This window comes from Scylla paramamosain, chromosome 11 (genome assembly GCF_035594125.1).
Source record: "Scylla paramamosain isolate STU-SP2022 chromosome 11, ASM3559412v1, whole genome shotgun sequence".
Lineage (NCBI taxonomy): Eukaryota > Metazoa > Arthropoda > Malacostraca > Decapoda > Portunidae > Scylla > Scylla paramamosain.
In genome coordinates, this window is record NC_087161.1 from 26,416,023 (window position 1) to 26,441,022 (window position 25,000).

The window sequence follows — 25,000 nt, forward strand, 5'->3', positions numbered from 1 at the left end:
TCAAAGTACAAGAATGACAATGACACATACACACACACACACACACACACACACACACTCACACATACACACACACACACACACACACACACACACACACACACACACACACACAAGAATGCCAGGACAAAACAAGTTCACCCTAAGTAAACACGAGCTACAAATTTTACTTCTGGGAAAGGCAAGCACGTGACGGAAGGAGAGAGAGAGAGAGAGAGAGAGAGAGAGAGAGAGAGAGAGAGAGAGAGAGAGAGAGAGAGAGAGAGAGAGAGAGAGAGAGAGAGAGAGAGAGAGAGGAGAGAGAGAGAGAGCACGTGACCGCCGCCTGTTCCGTCATGTCCAGTTATGTCACGTCACGCCTTATCGTATCTTTCCCTGCTGCCCGTCACGTCCTTACAAGCTCGGGTCCCGCTGATCATAAGCTTAGTCTCTCTTTCTCTGTCTCTCTGTCTCTCTGTTTCTCTGTCTCTCTTTCTCCCTCCCTGCGTGTCCACCCTTTGCCTCTTAATCCCCCTTCCTTCTGCAGGCACTAAGTCTCCAGTACACGGGGATGTTGGCCACGGTCACGCGAGACTGCAAGGGAGGTTTCGTGGTATTTAATTTTGTTTGGGACTGTTAATCTGTGTCTCTTGGGGTGTGTTGAGAGAGAGAGAGAGAGAGAGAGAGGAGAGAGAGAGAGAGAGAGAGAGGAGAGAGAGAGAGAGAGAGAGAGAGAGAGGAGAGAGAGAGAGAGAGAGGCAGAAAGACGAATAAAGTCAGTCAGTCAGACAGACAGACAGACATCCACCCACGCACCCTTCCACACACACCCACACAAACACACACACACACACACATCATTCACCACCCTCCACACCCCACACATAGCATTATTAAAGTCTACCTCACCAAAGGGCGCCTCACACTTCCCCTTCCTCGCCTCCCACACCCACACCCACGCCTTCCCCCTCCTCCTCCTCCTCCTCCCCCTCCTCTTCCACTCGCAAAATTCCCGCTGTGACGCTTAACACTTTTTGCCTCACCGATCAAAACTTTCCAGATGTTTTATTTCCTTCCTCCTTCAGTCAGTCCTACACTTAAGATATTTATTTTTACAAGTACTTTTTTTTTCACGTACTCTTGAACCCTCTCTTCAAATTTCTTTTCAACTTTTCCTCTCGGTACTTGTTCGTAAGGAGAAAATGTAGGGTATGTTTTGGCAAGTTAAGTAATATTTTTTGTGTCCTTTGGTGATGTCCTGCGTAGGGTAGCAGTCTTTGTATACAGGAGGCCATGGAGAAAAAATGGGAGGTGTGGTTTTGATTAGTGTTCGTGATGTTCTAGAGTGTCTTTCGGTGGTATTCTACAGTAATAGCCTTTCATTCGCTACAGGAGGGCATGGAAAGGGGACTGGAAGGTGAGTTTTGATAAGTAACGTAATATCCTACAGTATCCTTCACTGGTATACTAAAATAGCAGTAAATTCTTCTTCCTTCCGTAAAAAAAAAAAAAAAATAAAAACTATCACTTGAGTTTTAAATACCGTACAATCATTATTTATTTTTTTTTATGTAAGGAAAAGAAGAAACCTTAAGAGAAAAAATATAGACATTATCTTCATCTCCTCTACAATGTATGGCCTAATGATTTTCCTTTCCTTAAAACAAATAATAAGTACCACTGGAGTTTTAATTTCTTTATATTTTTTTTTTATCTAATGAAAAGAAGAAACCTTAAAAGAAGCAGGATAAACAGTTATTCCATATCTTTCATGTACGTATGGCCAAATTATTCAGATTCCCTTCCCACGCGAATAAAAAACTATAACTATGGAATTTAATTTTCTAGAGCATGTAAGGAAAAGAAAACGTAAAAGAGGAAGGGTTAGCACTGTTTTCATCCCTCCTACGTAAACAACCGACTTATTCAACCCTGCCAACCCCAAAAATACCATTGTGGACTTTAAATTTCTGGGTTTTAAGGAAATGGAAGTAAAAAAAAAAGGAGATAAAGTGAATTTTTATCCCTTTCCTCCTCCTTGCTTCCCTCCTCTCCTCTCCCTCTCCTTCCCTCCTCAAGTGTGCAAGACCACCTTCCCTCCTTACCTGACCGTCCTCCTCCTCCTCCTCCTCCTGCTGGCGCTGATGGAGGTGATGGCGTGGGTGTGTGGCGTGTGTGGTGTGTGTGTGGCGCGCCGCTCCCTCTGTAAAGAACACCAACATTACTTTGTGGTGTGTGCTTAGGAGAGGGGGCATGTCAGGGGTGTCTCTCTCTCTCTCTCTCTCTCTCTCTCTCTCTCTCTCTCTCTCTCTCTCTCTCTCTCTCTCTCTCTCTCTCTCTCTCTCTCTCTCTCTTGGATTTCATTTCTGTTTTCTTTTGTCACACTGTTTGTATTCGTTACTTTTAATACACAAACACACACACACACATACACACACACACACACACACACACACACACACACACACACACACACACACACACACACACACACACACACACAAACATTTTACCTCACCTAACCTAAAGCAAAATAATGGTTATGGGAACAAACAAAAATGCGTGCGTTAAAAAAAAAAAAATATATTATAGCCTCTCATATTGTGAACGAGATATGAAATTTGCATGGCGTGAGAGAGAGAGAGAGAGAGAGAGAGAGAGAGAGATTGGAGGCCCTTCCCATGCACATCCTTCGTTTGGTCATGATTTGATGTTTTAAAATAGACGAATATTTCTGGCCATGCTTTTCCCACAATCTTATCACTCTTCCTCTTCGTCCTCCTCCTTTTCTAACCAGTCACTCAGCTCCTTATCCATCTCCATCCACCGTCCTTCTGCGAATCCATCTAAGGCTCTTTTAATCTTTACTTCTTGGATTCACCTCTGCATTCATTTATCCTACCTGCGAGTGCGTCTGGCGATAATTGGTTCTTTGTATAAATAGATTTGCATAGTTGTGGATGTGAGTGTTGTACCTTTGCTTGTGCTTGATTGTGTGTTGTTATGTTGGTTCTTGGTGTGCGCTTGTGTTTGTGTTTGTTTGTTTGTGTTTACCGTGAAAAATGTGGGATTCGGTAAGGATTGATTATGTGTGTGTATATGTATGTATGTATGTATGTAGGTAGGTAGGTAAGTAGGTATATAGGTAGATAGGTAGATAGATAGAATGACAGCTAGGTAAGTATGTGGATAGATAGATTGGCAGATAAATATATAGACAAATAGATAGATTGAATATATGGATACAAGTAAGACATTTAAATGAAAAAAAAATGTGGACGGAATTTATTTAGTAGTAGCAAGAACGTAAAAAAGTTTGTTTTCTTTAACTTAAAAAAAAGAAAAGACAATATTCATCACAATTCACTCGACCCACTATTAAAAGTAAGACATTTTCTGCTATTTTTCCTTCTCCTTGTTGTTATAATTGTTACTACCAAAGTACTACTTGTCATTCACTGCTTCATGTATTGGTTTATGTATTAGTTCATACTAGTTGATTTCGGAAGCTTCTCTCTGTATGGAGCCAGTTCAGCTCCAGCCGGCAAGCGGGTAGCCGCTCCTTAATACATTGTTACCCCTGGAGTCCATCTCTTACTACGTCTCAATCCTGCAGTTATTACATTGGCGACGAGGATGGGATCTATTGGCAAAGTAGAAGAATTTAACCAGGATGCCGAGGTGTGGACTCAATATGTGGAGCGGCTGGAGCATTTTTTTTGAAGCCAACGACATTATTGAAGAGAAAAAAAAGAAATCTACTTTATTGGCTGTTTGTGGAGCAAGAACCTACGAAGTGATAAGGTCACTCTGCCTACCAGAGAAGCCAGCCGACAAGTCGTACAGTGACCTCAAAGTGCTGTTGGAGAATCACATGTGCCCGAAACCGTCAGTAATCATGAAGCGCTTCAAATTCAACTCACGATTCAAGCAACCAACTGAATCTGTGTCTTCTTACATTACTGACCTTCGGAAATTAGCGGAGCACTGTGCGTACGGAAACCAACTACCTGACATGTTACGAGATCGTCTGGTGTGTGGAATTGACGACCGAAAAATACAAGCAAGGTTGTTGGCAGATGGGAATTTGGACTTCAAGAAGGCAGAGGCAACTGCTCTGGCTATGGAGGCTGCGGCAAAAGACACTGAAGACCTACAACAGGCTGGGGAGTACCGCAGCAGTCAAGTGAACAAGATTCAGGAGAGGCGCGGGGAAGGAAGAAAAATTCAAGAGACACCGTGGGTGCGAACGAATCCTCGACCACAGTGCTACAGGTGTGGGGGTCCGCATGTGGCTCCTAGCTGTCATTTTGCACGTGCTACCTGTTTTAAATGTAAGAAAGTGGGACACTTGGCAAGGATGTGTCGAAATAAAGCAGACATGGAAAGGAAAATGCACAAGATTGAGGGTGAAGAGGAGGACGGTGAGACAACTGGGGAAGAATACACCTTGTATACAGTGCGGGGGGCTCGTGAACCACCTGTGATTGTTCACCCAGAAGTTAACAAGGTGGCTATTCCCATGGAAGTGGATACTGGTGCTGCGGTGTCCATTATAAGTCAGAAAGTGTATGAAGAAAGCTGGAAGGATACGTGCAAGCCGGTGCTCGAGTATTCCGACGTAGTGTTACGCACCTACAGTGGAGACTTATTGAAAGTGATGGGGGAAGTGAATGTGGAGGTTAATTATAACAACCAGTCGAAAGTTCTGCCGTTGGTGGTAGTGGATGGAGACGGCCCGAGTTTGATGGGGAGAAACTGGTTGAAACAAATTAAGCTAGACTGGGCTGCAGTTTATAGTTGTCGGTCAGAGTGTGATAAGGTCATTCGCAGTTTTAGTAATGTTTTCAAAGAGGAGTTGGGTCTCATCAGAAACACAAAGGCGACCCTACATGTGGATAAGGAGGCACAACCCAAGTTTTTCAAAGCTCGCCCGTTGCCCTACGCCTTGAAAGACAAAGTGGAGCACGAGTTGGAACGGCTAGTTAACGATGGAGTAATTGAACCTGTGCAGTTCTCAGAGTGGGCGGCGCCAATAGTCCCGATAGTTAAGGGAGACAAATCCATACGTATTTGTGGGGACTACAAGATGACTGTGAACCGCGTGTCTAGAGTGGACAGTTACCCGATACCGAAGGTTGAGGATTTATTAGCAAATTTGTCAGGAGGGAAGACTTTTTCAAAATTAGACCTGTCACATGCTTATTCACAACTACCACTGGAAGAGGAATCAAAAAAATATGTAACGATAAATACACATAAGGGGTTATTCGTATATAATCGCTTACCATACGGAGTCTCCTCGGCGCCAGGAATATTCCAGAGAGTTATGGAGAACTTACTGCAAGGTATCCCTCACGTGGTGGTGTACTTGGATGATGTATTAGTGACAGGGAAGACGGAAAGGGAACATCTGAGTAACCTGACAGAAGTTTTGAGGCGTATGGATGACGCGGGGGTGAAACTGAAGTTAAAGAAGTGTGTGTTTCAGGCACCAGAAGTAACATATTTAGGACATAAAATTAATGCGGAAGGGCTGCACCCGTCCGAGGACAAGGTTCAAGCTGTTATAAAGGCACCCACACCAAGCAACATCACTGAACTAAAGGCGTATTTGGGGCTTGTTAATTATTATGGCAGATACATTCCTAATCTCTCCACAGTATTTGCTCCCTTGTACAGATTACTGCAACGGGACGTGGAATGGCAATGGGGACCAGAACAGCAGCGTGCCCTTGCCACATCGAAACAACTGTTGGCGAGCTCCAAGGTGTTGGTGCATTATGACAGCAGCAAGCCCCTCCTGCTCACCTGTGACGCGTCACCATACGGATTGGGAGCAGTCCTTGCACACCGTTTGGAGTCTGGAGAGGAGAAACCGATTGCTTTCGCATCCCGATCCCTGAGCATAGCTGAACGCAAGTATGCTCAGGTAGAGAAAGAAGGTTTGGCAATAATATTTGGTGTTAAGAAATTTCATAATTACTTGTATGGCCGCCATTTTGAGATCATTTCAGACCATCAGCCACTTAAAAGTCTGTTTAATGAAACTCGCCCAGTGCCTGTGATGGCATCAAGTCGTATCCAACGCTGGGCGCTAACACTATCGGCGTATGAATACACTATCACCCACAAACCAGGGAAAAATATAGTACATGCTGATGGGTTGAGTCGCCTTCCTCTCCCTGAATTCCCCAAGGTGACTCCAGTCCCCGGTGATGTGGTATGCGTGTTGGAGAGACTAGACCAGACACCCGTCACGTCGAGAGAGTTAAGGCAATGGACGGATAAGGACTCAACACTCTCGAAGGTAAGAGATCACATTCTGTACGGTTGGCCTGGACATATAGCAGAGGAAACACTTCAGCCTTTTTTTAGAAGGAGGCACGAATTAAGTGTCCAAGATGGAATAATTTTGTGGGGATCAAGAGTGGTGGTGCCTCAGATAGCTAGAAAAAATGTGTTGGCTGAGCTACATGCAACGCATCCAGGAGTCTCGCGCATGAAAGGTATTGCGCGTAGTCATGTGTGGTGGCCCAATATAGATAAAGATGTTGAGTCAACAGTACAACTATGTTCACAGTGCCAACAAGTGAGAAATCTTCCCCCAGACGCTCCTTTGCAGCCATGGGAGTGGCCACTAAAACCCTGGTCCAGGTTACATTTGGATTACGCTGGGCCGTTTATGGGTAAGATGTTCCTCGTCATCATAGATGCCCATTCCAAATGGATGGATGTTCACGCTACACAGTCAGCCACTTCATCTATAACTATTGAAAAGTTGCAAGTTACATTCGGGTCACAAGGACTACCTGACACGGTGGTAACAGATAATGGTACCAATTTTTGTAGCGAAGAGTTTGAAGCTTTCTTAAAACAAAATGGTATCATTCACATAAAGACATCTCCCTACCATCCAGCATCCAATGGGTTGGCGGAAAAGGCAGTTCAAATTTTTAAAAATTCTCTTAAAAGATTAACAGGAGGCTCATTGGAATCCAGAATTAGCAAGTTTCTGTTACGGTATCGAGTAACACCTCAGACTACCACAGGAGTTTCCCCTGCTGAGCTTTTAGTGGGAAGAAAATTAAAAACTTGTTTAGACTTACTGCATCCAGATGTCCAGGATAGAGTTATGAAGAAGCAAGAAATGCAAAAGTACTACCATGATCAGAAAGCGCGGCATAGGGAATTTAAAGTGGGAGAATTAGTTTATGTAGTAAACTTTTCTCCAGGGAAAAAATGGCTATCAGGCGTAATTGTCCAAAAATCCGGTCCTGTTTCTTTCAAGGTGCAGTTGCTAGATGGGAGGACTGTACGACGTCATCTCGACTATGTGAGGAGAAGAGTAAGCATAGAGGGCGAGACGGTTAACGCAGATGATGCCATACCACCTCCCATGGACCTCACAAATGGAGCAGGAATTCAGAAACATGGTTCGGCACCGGCAGGCAGCGTGTCGCCCCTAAAGGCAGGAGTTTCGAAGCAGTCCGGAGCACACAACAGCAACGCGCCGGATCAAATTCAAGAACGAGAGTTAACCTCAAGTCAAGAGTTCGAACCTGGATTGCCGCCACAACAGCAGCCGTTGGAGAGGGAAACACTGCGCCGTTCTGAGAGACTGCGCCAGAAGCCAGATCGTTTGCAGATAGCTTGGAAATAAAATGTTAGGTCTCTTGCTTCACTTGTGTTAACTATTTTAATTGTTGGAGTTTTGTATTACTTTTGCTAGTTTTAGTTACTATGTTTATTTTGTTTTTTGTCTCGTGTTTGCGGGTTTTAGCGTTTCTTATAACTTGTATCGAATATTTTTTTTTTCTAGTCTTTCTAATTGATAAGTTTTAGTATCTTCTGTATCTTTTTTAACATTTTGGTTGTAAACTTGATTTTATGGTTTCTAACCTGAGTTTTTTTTAAAAAAAGGGAGGAGTGTTATAATTGTTACTACCAAAGTACTACTTGTCATTCACTGCTTCATGTATTGGTTTATGTATTAGTTCATACTAGTTGATTTCGGAAGCTTCTCTCTGTATGGAGCCAGTTCAGCTCCAGCCGGCAAGCGGGTAGCCGCTCCTTAATACATTGTTACCCCTGGAGTCCATCTCTTACTACGTCTCAATCCTGCAGTTATTACACTTGTAATTTTCTATCTCAATACACATTAACACACACAACAAAAAAAAAAAAAAAGAGAAAAAAAAGGAAACGATTAAAACAACAACAAAACCACCACCACCATCACCACCACCACCACCACCACCACCACCACCATCTCACACCTTCCCTCACACCTCACCAGACATCTGCATATCTAATCACCTTCTAATACCTGTCTAACCGCCGTCTGATAACCAAGGATGTCTCAAGCCGGGCGGTGAATCAGAGGAAAGGCCTGCTACTGACGGAGGCCAGGTGAGGTGCAGCTGTGTAATTAAGGAGGGGGGAGAGGGAAGGGGAGGAGAGGTGGAGGGGGAGGGGGGAGTTCCTGCAGGTAATCAGTTGTCCTGCAGGAAGGCACAGCAGGAGGGGAGAGTGAGGGGGGTGAGGCAGAAGTGAGGGAGAGGTGTTGGGTATTAACTTCTTTGCTTTGACTCACGTAGAGGGTCGGGATGAGTCAGAGAGAGAGAGAGAGAGAGAGAGAGAGAGAGAGAGAGAGAGAGAGAGAGAGAGAGAGAGAGAGAGAGAGAGAGAGAGAGAAATAGACCGACAGACAGACAGACAGACACGCGCGCACACACACATACACACACACACCGGTCTTTCTTCCTTCCTTCATTCATTCATTCAGTAGTAGTAGTAGTAGTAGTAGTAGTAGTAGTAAAAAATGGTGCTGTCGTTTTTGCTGTTTACACAATACCAATGCAGCTGCTACTGTTTTATAACCCTGTCCTTGTTGTGCTGATGATGACAATGATAACGCCGCAGTTTTAGTCGCGGCGAGAGGATCACTGACGAATAGAGAAGTTACGTAAGAAAGAAATGCAAGGGAAAGAGTGAGAGGAGAGGAGAGGAGGGCAAGAGGGAGGGGGAGGGAAAGGGAGAGGGAGAGGTGAGTCGATAAAGGAAAGGAGGGGAAAGAATATACAAATTATAAACAGGAGGTGAATGGATGAGTGTTTTCACCTTAATTACGAGCCGCGCCATTTCCCCGAACGTGAACCAATAAGCGGGACGCACAGACGCACACACACACACACACAGACAGGAGGAGGCGACGACAGCAGTGAAGGACGAAGAGGAGGAGGAAGAGGACGCGGATGTCTGACAGAGATAGCGAGACAGGGAAACACACACACACACACACACACACACACAAATGATCACTATAATGGCGGTAGGGGAAAGGGAAACAAACGTGAACGAGGAAAAGAAAGCAAAAACCACAAGCATAGGGACAGAAGCAGAGGAGGAAGAGGAGGAGGAGGAGGAGGAGGAGGAGGAGGAGGAGGAGGAGGAGGAGGAGGAGGAGGAGGAGGAGATGAGTGACCACAGAAAAAAAAAATAGACAAGCATAGGGAACCGATACAGGAGGAGGACGATAGAGGAAGAGAAGAAGGCAAGAGAAGGAGGAGGCAAGAGAAGGAGGAGGAGGAGGAGGAGGAGATGAGTGACCACTACAAGCAGGCTGGAGCAAAGGGGAGCCTGAGTGAGCGTGACGTCACACCACGATGATATATATAAGGGGAGGCAGGGCGCGAGAAGGCAGTGCCCGCGGTTGTGTCAGGCAGTGAGGTCAGGGTTACGCTCGGCTCGCGGCTCGGGGACGTGACACGACTGAGGAGTTAACACGCTGGAGAGTTGGCCAATCACCGCTGCCTCACCTTACGCGCGTATACTGACGGACAGACAGACACGTTACCACTACTGCTGCTGCTGCTGTAAAAACGGTACTGAAGTGTGTGTCTGTGTATATGTGTTTGTTTTTTTTTTTTGTTTTTAGATCTATGTATACACACACACACACACATGCGTACACATATACACAAGAAAGATGAATATAAAAAATAAAAAAAAATAAATAAAAATCACAACGAATTATTTTCCAGTTTTGTAATTTTTTCTTTCGTGTTCTCTGAAAAAAAATAAAAATAAAAGCAAATTTCTTTCCAGTTCAGTAATTTTCGTTCGTGTTTGGGAAAAAAATGGAAAAATAGAGAGGGAAAAAAGAAAGGAAAAAACAAGGACTTAATTAACTGTCTTTCCTTTCTCTCTCTCTCTCTCTCTCTCTCTCTCTCTCTCTCTCTCTCTCTCTCTCTCTCTCTCTCTCTCTCTCTCTCTTTCTCTCTGTTAATGACCACCAATACCTTTTTTTCCCCTTTCTTTCGCTGCACACACGAGTCGTTAAGATCCCTGTCATTCCCTTGCGTTTATTCTAATGGGATATGAAAGTGAAATGCTTCCCATTACACGGTGGTTCGCCCCTGTGTTAGTGGCGGCGGCGGCGGTGATGGTGGTGGTGGTGGTGGTGATGGTGGTGGAGGTGGTGGTGGTGAACGAACAGTTAACTTCTTTACACTCAGAGAAAAGGTTTGGTGAAAGTTTTAATGTGATATGATACTGTACTTGCTAACACTCTCTCTCTCTCTCTCTCTCTGCCTCCTGTCCTAGCTTCTATCAATACATATTATCTTATTTTGCCTCCTTCCTCTCTCCTTGCCTCCTTGCCATCCTTCCTTCTCCCTCTCGCTATCTTCATTCTCTCATTCACTCATTCATTATTTCTGTCCTTCCTTCCAGACTTACTAGAATAATGCTCCTTGTCCTCCTCCTCCTCCTCCTTCTCCTCTTTTCCATTCTCTCTCTCTCTCTCTCTCTCTCTCTCTCTCTCTCTCTCTCTCTCTCTCTTCTCTCTCTCTCTCTCTCTCTCTCTTCTCCCTTCTTTTCCTCCTTCCCTCCTTCCTCCACATCTCCCTCCCCCTCTTTTCTCCCTACCCTCCCACCTGCCCCACTCCTCTCTCCCCACCTGGCCGTTAGCAGACTACCTCACGCCCTCACGTAATGCACCCAAACCCTTACACCTGATTCTCCTTCTCCCCTCTCTTCCTCTCTCCCTCTTCTTCCTTCCTTTCTCTGTCTTCTCTCTTCTGCCTTCTCCTCTCCAATTTCATCCCACTTGGCTATTTTTAGAAGCTTTTTCCTTGACATTGTCTCTTTCTTTCCTTTTTTTTTTTTTGGCTTGTTTTTAAGTGATTTTTTTCCCTCTCTCTCTCTTTTTTTTGTCCTCTTGTTTTCCTTCTGCTGTCAGTCTGCTGTTACCACCACCACCATTACTACTACTACTACTACTACTACTACTGCTACTACTACCACACCTGTTCCTCTTTTCACTCATAAGAGCACCACAACACACGAACACAAGGCAAGCTGCAAGAACCCACCAGGCACACACGTGACAGTCCCTGAATAAAACGTAAAACTCATATCCATCTATCATTCCTGTCCATAAATTCATCCGATCTTCTAAACCTCTGTACTGACTTGCCACTAACTACCGGATTACCGAGTCTATTCCAGTCACACACCTTTATCTGACAAACAATTTTCCCCTGCCTCTTTTTTAAAACCTAACTCATCCAGGCCTCATCCAGCCATCCACCTAGCCAGCCATCCACCCCTTCCCCTCATCCACCTTCACACATAACACTTCAAAACATCATTATAACAAGACAATGGTACCCCAGTGTGTTCTTTTCTTGTCCTTAACGTGTTCCAGAGAGGTGGGGAGGGTTGGGCTTGGGGGGGAGGTGGAGAGATGAGGTAGGGATGGTGGGGAGGGAAGGGGAGGTGAGGTGAAGGCAGGGATGGTGAAAGGAGACGGAAATAGCTTGTGCTTGGCCTGGTCATGACCTTGTGAAACACCAGTGAACTCCTAATGGCGAAGAGAGTGTGTGGGTGGTGGTGGTGGTGGTGGGCTGAGTGGAAATTGGGTGTCTTGCTATTGTTGTTGTTTTTTTGGTGGTGGTGGTGGTTCTGGTGGTGGTGGTGGTGGTTCTGGCCGCTGATTGTTGCTAGTCATTTAAAAGCAATTACAGTGAGAATTTTACATCATTTATTTATTTATTTATTTACTTATTTTTTGTCTATCCATTATATGTACAATTATTTTTCACTCCATTACTATCCCCTTCGATATGACACACCTACATTATTATTATTATTATTATTATCATTTTTTACAATCTACAACATACACACTTTTCAAATTCCGCTACTCACACATTCACTTAACCTTATCACATTTACAACCTTCTCCAACCTATTACACAACAGTACCCCCAGTAAAGGCCACAGCGGTAGGGACACGCTGCACTAATGAAATCCTATGTACAGGTAATCTTGGTAATAGGTTTGGCTTGACTATTGACGTGTTGTGTATCTAGCGTGTTCCGTCAAAGTTCATTCTCTGTCTCTCTCTCTCTCTCTCTCTCTCTCTCTCTCTCTCTCTCTCTCTCTCTCCTCTCGTCTCTCTCTCTCTCTCTCTCTCTCTTCTCTCTCTCTCTCTCTCTCTCTCTCTCTCTCTCTCGCTATCTATCTCTCCCCCACTAATGGTTGGCTTCAAATCAATATCTCTAGGCCAGGGCTGTAACCACGAAAGATAACATTGGTGGCAGCGGTGGGATAACTCGAGCTGTGGGATGTGGGGAAGGATACATGTGCATGACGGTCTGCTGTGTGTATAAAGTGTTGGTGGTTTTCATGACTTCATTCCTATCTCCATTTCAGTCTTTCTCTTCATTCCTGCCCTCAGTTCACCCATTTTCTTCCTTTCGGTTGCTTCAAATTCTTTCCCCCCTCTCCCCATTCCTACTTTGAATTCCTTCTAGTTCCTTCCGGTTTTCCTCCATTTGCTTCCTTTTTTCTTCATTCATATCTTGAATTCAACATTTCCCTTCCAACAATTCCTTTAAATTCTTTCTCTCTGTCCCCATTCCTACTTTCAATTCTCTCTTAGTTTCCTCCAGTTCCATTTTTTTTTTTTATTCATATCTTCAATTCACTCTTTCCTTTCCATACACTCCCTTAAAATTCTCCCTCTCTCTTTCCATCCCAATCTCAATCCACCTTTAATTCTTCACCCTTTCCAGACACACATTCCCTCACCTCACCTTCCAGACAGGTAGGCACGCCGCTACCCTCTAATTAAAAAGGAGTGTCCCGCATTTCTTTATTTAGCCACTGGCCGTCGCTTCACGTTTGATGGTCCTTGTAATGACAGGGAAGACGAGACCCCCCTTACCTCTCCCTCAGCCCTCCTTCAGCTCCCCCTGCAGGCCTTGGCGGGGCGTGAAGGTGCAAAGGATGGGAGGTAATGGGTGATGAGGGGGTAAAGGAGAGGTAAAGGTGAGTTTAAGAGGGGTGAATGCTTGAGGTTAATTCATGAATATTGGTTTAGAGTGAGTGTGTGAAAGAATGGTACAGTAGATTGAAAGGAAACAGAAGGATAGGTTTGACTGATTGAATGGTAGATAGATTACAGTAAATAGAGGAAGAGAGGTGGGAAGAATGATTTGCAGGAAGTGGTGAATAAGATAGATAGTGAGAAGGGAAGAAAAATAGTATGATTGAGAGATAAATAGATTAAACAGAGAAAAGAGATAGAGAGGAAGATAAAAGGAGTAAGGAAAAGGGAGAAAGGATGGAAGATATGGAAATTAAATAAAGAGAAAGGAGGAAGCTAAATAGATTGAAAAAAAAATAGAAAAGGGAGATTAGAAGATAAAAAAAAAAGAGTAAGGAAAACAGAGAAACGAAGGAAGCTATGGAAAACACTGTACAGAGAGGAGAGAATAGGAATAAAACAAAGGAGGAAGGTAGTTAAATGAAGAAAACAGACAGACTGAGAGGAAGATGCGAGTAGACTAAAAATAAGCAGTAAGAGAGATAAATTGATATAGATAGTTTGAGAGGAACACAGATTAAGACAGATAGATATATAAAAAGAGTGAAGAGGGAAAATAAATTGAGACTGATAGACTGAAGAAGGCGAGAATACATTACAAAAAATATCAATAAAACCACAAGCTGCTCTTAGAAGAAAAATGAAGAACATGCAAAAGAAAAAAAAGAAGAGGATAAGGAGTGTAAAGAGAGACATGAGTGATAGTTAACGATAAACATAAGAGGAAGAGAAGAAAAGATGAGAAGGCGTGGGTGAGTCACTGAACTAAGCTTAGAAGAAGGGAGAGCGTTAAGTGAGACAGATTGGGAGGTGGTGAAAGAAGATGAGTGGAATTGAGTGTAAAAGGGAAACAGGAGTGGTAGTAAAGGAGGGGCGAGAGAGGAAGGGAGAGAAGAGCAGACCTGTTAAGGAGTAAAGAGAGGGAAAAAAGGAAAGAAGTTAAGCTATAAAGGGAAGAACGTATGAAAGAAGGCGAAGGAAGAAAACGTGGAAGTGAGAGAAAAAAAAAAGAAAAACTGTTTGAGATATTTTGTAATGAATAAGTGAAAAGGAGTAAAAAAAATAAAAGAAAGGAGAGGAAATAAACTGTTAAGACGTATTCTGTAATAGATAAAAGAGATTAAAGGGACCAGTTGCGAGGGAGGAAAGGGGAAGAATAAAGAAAGGGCATGGAAGGGGAAGCAGAGGGGGGAGGTAAAGAGGGTGAAGAACGAGGAGAGGGAGAAGGAGGGGAAGGAGGGGAAGGAGGGATGAGTACCTGCAAAACTAGATCAAAAGGACACTAGATGCTTTCACGAGCCAGTTAATTAGCCAGGAGTCACGCAAGGTAGGGAACAGCAGAACAGGTAGATAAGCAGGTGAGCAGAGAGATAATTGGCTAGACAGGTAAGTAGGTAATTAGTTAAACAGGCAGATAGATGTGTAGATAATAGGTGGGTAAGTAGATAGGTAGATACATTGATAAGTAGATAAATAAGTAGACAGGTAGATGGAGAAGTAAACAGGTAGATAAGTAAATAGGTAGGCAGATAGGTAGACTGATAGGCTGATAGACAGACACTTAAGGAAAGTTGGAAGGGGAGAAAAAAAAAGGATGAAGAGAATGAAGAAGGCAGAGCGACAGACTGGAAAGACGGAAGGACAAGAAGATAGGTAAGAAGAAGAGAAATATGAAAGACAGACAGGCAGATGGGAGAGTGGAAAGGACAGGTAGGAGGGAAAAGAAAAAAAGAAAAAAAGAAAAAAAGACATATAGACAGGCAGACAGACATGAAGATAAACACAGACACCACCTACACACACACACACACACACACACACACACACACACACACACACACACACAGGAGCAACAGACACATACACAAACAGAATGAATCAGTAAATAAATACCTTCGTACTAGACAAAGAACATTTAGCAGTGAAGGTTTAATACCAGGAAGTCGAGTATGGATCGGTGAAGAATAGAGAGACAGACAGAACGATAGACAGACATGCATCGACTAGCTTATCTGTCCTTCCACTTATCTGTACAATGTTCTCGTCAAGGTGAACACTAATAACAACACAAGGAAGCCTCTATCGCACGCTATCACGCTGTTATCGCCGCCGGAACACGAGCCTGACGTCCCCGTGTTTTCTTTCACTTCGAAGAATGTAAATGTCAAGGCGAAAGTTACTCTGACGGAGGTAAGTTCACGCGGGGGACTCTCTCACTCGCCCCTCTGCTGTGTAAACCTCCTCCCTCGTGTTGGGAAGGAAAGGATACTTCAGTTTATAGACTTCCACACTTCTGCTCTTCTACTTACTACACAGGCACTGTCACGTGTAGATATAATGGTTTCTTGCAGCTTCCCTTTCTTTCTTTTGTTCTGATTTTTCTTCACCCTTCCAAGCATGAGGGCTTCATGGCGCTGCTTAAAAATAGACAGGTAAACAGATACGAGTAGATAAACAATAATAAATCAAAGCAATGAACACTTATAAAGAGAATAATGACTAAATAGAAAAGAAAGCGAACAGAACCAGCAGGAAGGCACGGAAGGCGTCGCCATTGCCACCTCCTACACAGCATCAGGAGGTGGTGGTGGTGGTGGCGGGGCGGCCTGAAGCAGCGGCAGGATAGTGGGTGCTGAGAGGCCGCCGCGTCGCCTTGCCTGCCACTGGCCCGCGAACCCCGCCCCCGCACACTGAGAGGAGGCGCGAGGCTGTGCTGGGCTGCTAAGTGCTGAGTGTGCCGAGACTCAGTGTGGGTCTAGAGTTTTGAGGAATGTGTCTCTCGTTGCGTCACTGATGAGAGGACGAAAAGTAGACGCAGATTTATTGACGTTCCAGTGAAAGTTAAAGAGAAAGGAGAAAAAAAGAAATGAAGATTCGTAGTGGCTTAGCAACTTGAAAAAAAAAAAAAGCTCTGAGAAGTTCGGAAACTTAAACTTGTAGTGACTTATAAACTCACAATAAAATCTTTTTGACATAGAAACTTACAAAAAAAATATCATTGTGACTTGGGAACTTAAGAAGAAAAACTTGTAATGACTTGATAATTTACAAAAGATGGTTCTTATCCTTTTCTTGTGACCAATGGAAACAAGTGACTCCAGTGACACAGAAATGAAGATCCAGCACCTTCAGACCTATTGGCCCTTTTGAAACCGTTTGTGATCCTCGTGAACGCTATCAAAAACTCACTCCCTTATAGACATCAGGTTCTCCTCTTCACGATACGAATTTGTTTACCAGGAAATGACCCATCACTTTCAGACATGTTGGCCCATACAAGACAGTCAGTGATTCCTGCTGAACACTATTAAAACCCACTCCAGCAAAGGTATCAGATTCTATTTTCTATATTACGAACTTGTTTACTAGGTCTTATATCCCTCGTGCTCCCGGCGTGCTGGTTCCTTCTGCTCTGATAAGTGTAAAGGTTAGATTACATTTATCAGGTTCTTAATCTTTTGGATAATCTTTTTTTTTTTTTTTAAGACTCTATAAGGAATGACACCTCCAGTTTGGGTTGTGTTTAATTGTGTATAAGTATCTTGTATAAGTTGTGTGTGGGGTGTATGGGTGTGTGGGGTGTATGGGTGTATGGGTGTGGGGTGTATGGGTTTCATGTGAGTCTTATATGGGTCGTGATGGGTCGTGCTTTCGTTAGTGGGCCGTGTTAGAGTCATGAGTCTTGTGTGGATGTTTGTCGTGAGTGAGTCGTGAGTTAGTCGTGAGTGGGTCGTGAGTGGATCGTGATTGGGTCGTGTGTCGTGAGTGAGTCGTGAGAGGATCGTGCTAGAGTCGTGTGCCAGTCGTCTTAATCTTACTGTTCTGTGTGTGGGGATTCTGGTGGTTCCTCTCTCTCTCTCTCTTCTTCTCCTTCTCTCCTCGCAGTCACAAAGTTCCCGTGATCCCTGCCTCCTCAATCTTCCTTCCCTCTCGTCTCTCAGTTCTTGCCTCCGCCTCTCCTCTCGTCTCAAGTGTTGTGATTTTACATGAATCTTGAGTGTTCTGGGAGAATTTAGATGGGCCAGTCTACGTTGGATTCTTGCTCTTCCTCTTCCTCCTCCTGCTCCTTCTCTTCAAAGGGAAAGCATACAGCAGCAGACTTGTTGGGGCCTACGACTCTGATTTTTTATTTATTTATTTTTTTGTTCCTTGTTCTAAGTATAAGTAAACAAAGAATGTTTTCCTTCTTTTTTTTTTTAATCCCTTGCTCTTCTGAATAAGTGTCTTGATGTAATGTGGTTTTTGGTTGAATATGTGTTTTTTTTATATTTTTTTCCTTATTCTCCTTTCTTGTTCTTGTTCTTTCTTTAATTTTCTTTCTTCTTTCACTTCTTATTCTTCTTCTTCTTTTTCTTCTTTTTCTTCTCTTCCTACTCCTCCTCCTCATCCTTCTGCTAGTGCTCCACATTCCTGTTAAATTGGCGGACACAAGTTCCTCCCCCAGTTTCCATCCACTTATAGGACCATCCACACAGGAACCATCCATACAGACCATCCATAGACCATCCACTCGCTGACGGGCCGTTGGGAGGGAATGAGGATAGTCGAGGGGAGGAGGAAGGGGAAGGGGAAGAAACATCAATCGTTGGGAGGTTATTCCACTTTCTCTCTCTCTCTCTCTCTCTCTCTCTCTCTCTCTCTCTCTCTCTCTCTCTCTCTCTCTCTCTCTCTCTCTCTCTCTCTCTCCTTGGCCAACTAACTTTTCGTGGTGATAACTTTTCCTCTTGTTGGTGAAAGTATTTATTTTCTCTTCCTCCTGGTCGTGACATTACGCTTTTCTTCTTTTTTTCTCTTCTTCTTCTTCTTCTAATTGGGTGGAAGTTTTCTCTTCTCCCTGAGTTGCGTCCAATATGTGTGTAAAAAATGCCATTTTGATTTCTTTTTTTTTTGTTAGTTTAATTGATGTTCGACTGGCAAAGGAGCGGCAATGATTTGTGGCGCTGAAATAAAGAAGAAAAAAAGAGTAATTTGGTCCCGGTTAAAGCAAGGAAAAGAAAAGAAATATAAAATAAAATAAAATAAAACACACCGCTACATCTTCCACCAAGAAACCACAGCGAGCCAGCATCGAACCTACAACCTTTAAGCCCCAAGTCAAACAATTTACCACAAGGCCATTTAGTTCCGGTCAAAGGTAAAAAAAAAAAAAAATAAAAAATAAAAAATAAAAAAAATAAAAAAAAACAGCGCACCGTCTACCACAACGAACCATTCCCGAACCCGTAACTTTAAAACCACGAATCAAGCAATTTACCACAGAGCCATCCAGCGCCAGAACTTCCCCCGTTTTCTATGACCCTGAGTTCTCAATATTACGCGCATTTCACCTGCAGGGCCCTCGCCAGCATTGCATTACCTTCCAGCACATTAATGGCTTCGAGGAGCGGCGCCCTTCCTGATCACTTTGCTCTGTCAAGTTTCAAGAATTCCTGTGATTTTTGTCTTCCAGTTCCGTATTAATGCTTTCCAGGAGTCACTTCCCTTGGGCCGTCACGCACTGTTGCCCCGTGTTGGTGGTAGGACGCTATGCTCTAAAGGCCAGTGTACAGTAATGCTCTGCTCTCTCACCGCTACCTTCCAAGGCCACAGACACGATTAGCCGGGTTCTCAAGAGTGTTTCTTCGGTTATTAATGCAGAAATCTTGTTAACCTTTCACTAAACGCCCTTATAAACCCATGTAACTTATCAAAAAAGGCCCGAATTCTGAAACGTTCCGCTCTCTCACCACATCTATTTTCCACAGAGATGATTAGCCTGGTTCTCAAGAGTATTTGTTCGGTTAATAATGTAAAAATCTTGTTAACCTGTCATTAGAACCATAAAAAAATCGCTAAAAACGGCTTACTCTCTCACCACGACATTCCAAGGCCACAGAGATGATTATCCAGATTACAAAGAGTGCTCCTCCCATCCATAATGCAAAAATCTTGTTAACCTGTCATTAGAACCATAAAAACACTCTTAAAACCTCGTGCAACTTCAAGTATAACCCTTTTGAATGTAATGGAAGGCAGGTGTCGAGCAGGTGTTTCAAAATATGGTCCATCACTCGTCCCTGCTTCTATATTCTTTGCTTCTCTATGTAGTTCACGCCCAGTCCGCCCCTCCAGTGCCCTCCCAGGAAAGTGTTGTGCGTGCGTGCGGCTCGTAAGCATGAAAGGAGTCTTCATGAATTGAGGCGACGCTTCTTGCTACCAAACTGTGTGTCATGCTAATTACCTTCTCTTTTCTCCCTCCTCCTCCTCCTCCTCCTCCTCCTCGTCCTCCTCTTATTGTTCTTCCTTGTTTCTTCTATCTAATCTTGTTGTTTCTTGTTGTGGTAATTGCTTTTTCTTGTTTTCTGAGGTATCATTATTTGGAAAGGGAGAAAAATGAAAGGGTGAAAAGAAAAAAAGAGAAAAGAAGGAACGAAAGTAACAGGATGAAAATAAAAGAAATGGGGAAGATTTTATGGAAAGGCAGAGAATGAAGAAACAAAGAAAAACGATAGAAAAGATGAAGAAATAAAAGAAGAAATAGAGATCAATGAAAATAATAAAAATAATAAAAAAAGAACAGAAAACGGCGTAACACCACTAAACAGAAAGACTTAAATAAGAAAATAAAGGAAACAAAGGGTTAAAAGGAAGAAACACAAACTAAAACCTAGATATAACAACTACAAGGAAAGAAAAGAAAAAGAAAAAAACAGTGAAATAAACAAACAAACACTGATACACCTACACCAACACACCAAACAAGCAGGACAAAACAGAACAACAACTCCCACTGAAGGAGGCGACGAAAGAACCAGAGAGAGAGAGAGAGAGAGAGAGAGAGAGAGAGAGAGAGAGAGAGAGAGAGAGAGAGAGAGAGAGAGAGAGAGAGGGGTAATCTATCCCAAGTGGTTTCTCTGAGGATGAATTGTTTATGCGTGTCGTTTGCTTGTAGAGAGAGAGAGAGAGAGAGAGAGAGAGAGAGAGAGAGAGAGAGAGAGAGAGAGAGAGAGAGAGAGAGAGAGAGAGAGAGAGAGAGAGAGAGAGGGAGGTATTGTTAAGACTAGATTTATGTGACGCTAAAGAGGATGAGCATTTAAAGTGGATGATGATAATGAGAGAGAGAGAGAGAGAGAGAGAGAGAGAGAGAGAGAGAGAGAGAGAGAGAGAGAGAGAGAGAGAGAGAGAGAGAGAGAGAGAGATTAAATAAAAACATAATCACTTCATTTGTCTTCCTTTTTGTCTGACTCTTTTTAGTTCTCCTCCTCCTCCTCCTTCTCCTTCTCCTTCTTCTCCTTCTTACTCTTCACTCCCTGTTTTGTTATGCGTAATCTAATACCTCTCTTCCTAATTCTTTTCCTCTTGACCTTCACGCATGTTTCTCTCTCTCTCTCTCTCTCTCTCTCTCTCTCTCTCTCTCTCTCTCTCTCTCTTGCAGCTCATTTTTACTATTTTATCCTTCTCTTCCTTTTATTTATTCCTTGTTTTGTAATTTTTGTATATTTTCCGCTTTTTATTGTAGTTTCTCATTGTCTTTTTATTTGTTTTCCTCCGTTTTCTTTCTGTTATGTTTCGCTGAGTCGTTTTCTTCCATCTTCACATCCCATTTTCTTTGGATTCCACGCTTCTTGTCAACGTGAAATATTTCCTCATTTTTCGTGTTTTTTCTCTCTCTCTCTCTCTCTCTTTCGTCCGGTCGTGTCCGTGTGGGATCATTTCTTTGTTTTTCTCTTTTGCTCTGCTTCTTTCTTTCTTGATCTTATTCTTGATCTTGTTCTTCTTATCTGTTCTTGTTTTTTTTTCTATTTTGTTTCTCTTGTGTTTGTTTTTCTTACTGTTTCCATTCTTATTTCTTCTTCTTCTTATTTGTTTTATTTCTTTTATGCAAGATTACTGCATACAGGTGGCTAGTTTAGTCTCTCTCTCTCTCTCTCTCTCTCTCTCTCTCTCTCTCTCTCTCTCTCTCTCTCTCTCTCTCTCTCTCTCTCTCTCTCTCTCTCTCTAATATTACGTGCATCTCACAGGATTTTTCTCACCACAAAAAAAAAAAAAAAAAAAAATCTTCCGTTTTCTGCTCTTCTCTTCCTCCTCCTCCTCCTCTTCTTCCTCTTCTTCCTCTGCCAATACCAAACCTCAAGGCTTCATTCACACCTTTTATCTCGTTCCTAATTCTTTTTTCCTCCATTAGCGATTTTCTTTTTCCATGTTTTTTTTTCTTTTTCCTCCTTATTCTCACCTTCTCTTGCTGGCCTTTGATCTATCTCTCTCTCTCTCTCTCTCTCTCTCTCTCTCTCTCTCTCTCTCTCTCTCTCTCTCTCTCTCTCTCTCTGATCCTGTCCTCTCCATCCAACTTTGTCTCGTTGTTGTTGTTGTTGATGTTGTTTAAGATTTCTTCTTCTCATTTTTGTTTCTCCTCTTCTTCTTTGTTCTCTTCCTTTTCCTCCTCTTGTCTGCTTTCCTTTTGTATTCTTGTTCTTGTTCTTGTTCTTCATCTCGCCCTCCTTCTCCTCGTCCTCCTTCTCCTCCTCCTCCTTCTTCTACTTCTTCTTCTTCCTCGATCTCAGTAGAATCTGGTCCTCTCTTCCTCCCTCCCTTCCTCCCCCCAAAAAAAAAGACTTCCAAAGCACGAGATGAAGAGGAGGAGGAGGAGGAAGAGGAGGAGGAGGAGGAGGAGGAGGAGGAGGAGGAGGAAGAAGTCGAAGAGGAGGAGAAGGAGGAATCCGATAATGCTCTTCGCTTTTAGATCCTTTTCTTTTTTTCTGTTCCCAGCTCCATTTTCTTTCCTGTGTTTTGATTTTCTCTTGATTTCCTTTTCCTTTTTATGAAATTGCGTTTTTACAGTATTTTTTTCTTTGTTTGCTTTGTATCGCTCATTTATTTATTTATTTTTTTTTCGTTCCATTCTTTTTCTTTTTTATTTGGTCTTTTTTTCTGCTTCGGATGCTGTTTTTTTTTCTTCTTCTTCTTCTTCTTCTTCTTCTTCGTCGTCGTCGTCTTCTTTTTCTATATATAGTTTCTCCATTTCTTGTTCCTCTAATAAGTTTTCTAATTTTCATCAGTGTTATTTTCTTTCTTGTTCTCCTTTTCCTTTTCCTCCTCCTCCTCCTCCTCCTGGTTCTTATCACCATCCGTCAACATCACTCAACAACAACAACAACCTTCAGAATTAACCACGAACAACGACAACAAAATACAAGAAAAAGATAACAATGATAACAACCAAAGTGCCAGAAGAAACACACACACACACACACACACACACACACACACACGTAAATTCCAAGAAGTTATTAGCTCTTTTCAACAAGACTCCTTTATTTCCCTAACAAAACGACAAAAAAAAGATTACTAAAAAAATTATAAATATGTAATCTTTGTAATCTTCACGCAACAGCAGAGACACAGTCATAATAAGAGGTGTTCTTTTGTACCTCTGTTTCACCTCTATTGCACCTCTCACCTCCCTGTCATTTCCTGGCGCCACTGCTGAATACCTTATCAATGCTCAGGTGTGCGCGTAATCTTATCTCATTACTCACACCTCACCTGAGAGTCTCTAAGGAGCTCGTATGTAACCCTTTCATCTATCGACCAGTAGTAACAGTAGCGGTGTTGTCCTGGTGGTGTTGTGTTCTGAGTACTGTTGTTGTGCTGGGCTGGTGTTAAGGTACAGTCAGTATGAGTTATTTTCAAAAGCTACTGGGTTGATAAGTTGAGACCTGAAGGGTGTTTTTACTGAATGACGGTATAGAATTCTTGTTAAACTATCGCTTGAATGTAGAAGTGGCGGTGTGTTGTGTAGGGAGGAGTCTGCTGGTGTCATTAAGGTACAGTCAGTGAGGTCTGTTTTCGAAGGCAACTGATATTCTGTCTAGTTGTTAAAGATGTTCTACTCATTAACGGTGCAGAATTCTTGTTAAAATGTCCCTTGAATCACAGACACATCCTGGAAGGCACTAAATGACTTTCACTACATCCTGTTCACAGCATCGGCGACGTACAGTTCTCATTAACTACCTCTTGAATTACGGCATACCCTGTCGAAAGTAGTGACGATGTAGAATTCTTGTTTAAACTCTCACTTGAATCATGAAATCACCCTTAAATAACTAAATAGAGCCTGTCACCCTAGAGCCTAACCTAACCTAACCTAAGCTAACAATTTGAAATATACTCTGTCGAAAGTAGTGACGATGTAGAATTCTTGTTTAAACTATCAAATGAATTATAAAATCATCCTTAAATAACTAAATAGAGCCTGTTGAAAGTATTAACAATGTACTATCTTTGCTTAATTACCCCTTCAGTCACGTGAACATCCTTGGAGGAACCTTAACAGCTGCCAGTACGTAGAGCCTCTTGGAAGTAGTGGAGGTAAGATGGCAAACACTGGACAGGATTAAGTAACATGTTCAACTCACTTTCAAAGCTTTTACTGTTTACGTTCTATTTAATCTCAGTTTTAAGACCTCTGATCTATTAAGAGTTTATCAGTTGTCAGCTTTTGTTAAGGGACTAAAAGTGGGTCTGAGGACTTGTTCGGGTTTTCGCTCTTCCTCCTCCTCTCCCTCCTCCTCCTTTGCTATCCTGTCTCTCCTACCAGTGGTTAGTGTAGGATAACTATACAAACAACCAATTAAGGACTTCGGGGTTTATTGTGGTTTGTCTTGTTTCGTATTCCCTTCCTTCTTCCAATTCTTATTTTTTGCACCTCTTGCTTGTCCTCTTTCTGCTTTTCCCCCTACATTTATCACCATTATTCTTACTCCTTCCCTTCTTCTCTTCCACCTCCTCCTTCTCCTCCTCCTGGAAGTGAGTTCGCGCAGAAGGTCAGTCATTACTTACACCCGAAAGTACTGCGCCTGCGTGCCAGTGATGATGCAAACATGAGGAACTTCAATACTGCAACCTTCTTCACGTCGTTAGGTCAGTTTTTTTTTTTTTTTCTAAAGTAAGAGTGACAGTGACCTACCGTATCGAGTCATAGTGAAGAAAAGTGACTGATAACACAAGAACATAAGAAATAAGAAGAAGCGACCAGCCTAACACGTGGCAGTCCCTGTATGAAATATACCTACCTATTTCCATCTATATAGTGACAATACTAGTGAAAAAAAGAGAAAAAGGAGGAAAATAACGAAAATGTTGGAAAAAAAAGGCCCACTGAGGTGCTAGTCACTTAAGAAAAAAAAAAAAAAGAACAGCTAAAAGAATTAAACAAAATTGGAGAAGTTAATTGAAAGATCAGTTGAAAAGGCGGTACATTAATTAACTCTTTCAATGCTACGTATACAAAAATTTCCCATAATTAATTACACCTTTTTATTGACTTATTTCGTAGTGTGGTTTCCTAAATACTGGTAGTTTTGTAGCTTAGAAAAGACAAAGCTGATCTCTCTCTCTCTCTCTCTCTCTCTCTCTCTCTCTCTCTCTCTCTCTCTCTCTCTCTCTCTCTCTCTCTCTCTCTCTCTCTCTCTCTCTCTCTGATCACCCGTGTTTTCCAATATGCATCACTTCAAGGAAAAACTCTCTCTTGGGAAGGATTAGAGGAAATAAAGAGGAAAAAACGAAAGGAGGAGGAAAAAAAAATTAAGCAGAATCATTTATCCTTCACAGTAAGAGAGAGAGAGAGAGAGAGAGAGAGAG

At 42.7% G+C, this 25,000-nt stretch overlaps 1 protein-coding gene and 1 long non-coding RNA gene across 10 annotated transcripts in view; one reads left to right on the forward strand and one right to left on the reverse strand.

Annotated features, from left to right (window-relative positions):
• LOC135105129 (prostaglandin E2 receptor EP4 subtype-like) overlaps window positions 1-25,000 on the forward strand; it is a 209,281-nt gene that overhangs the window by 83,235 nt on the left and 101,046 nt on the right. The window contains exons 1-2 of one of the 7 annotated variants that reach the window (XM_064013156.1): window positions 22,939-23,021; window positions 23,662-23,728. The exons of 4 other annotated variants lie outside the window; for them this stretch is intronic. The gene's annotated coding sequence lies outside the window, so the exon portion shown is untranslated. Of the gene's footprint in view, window positions 1-9,509; window positions 9,867-22,938; window positions 23,022-23,661; window positions 23,729-25,000 lie in introns of those variants that run through there. 2 more of the 7 variants (XM_064013155.1, XM_064013157.1) reach the window with 2 other exon arrangements.
• Window positions 725-25,000, reverse strand: part of LOC135105131 (uncharacterized) — a 184,502-nt gene continuing 160,226 nt past the window's right edge. For all 3 annotated transcript variants that reach the window (XR_010270717.1, XR_010270718.1, XR_010270719.1), the window contains one exon: window positions 725-2,182. This is a non-coding gene — a long non-coding RNA (uncharacterized LOC135105131). The remainder of the gene's footprint in view (window positions 2,183-25,000) is intronic.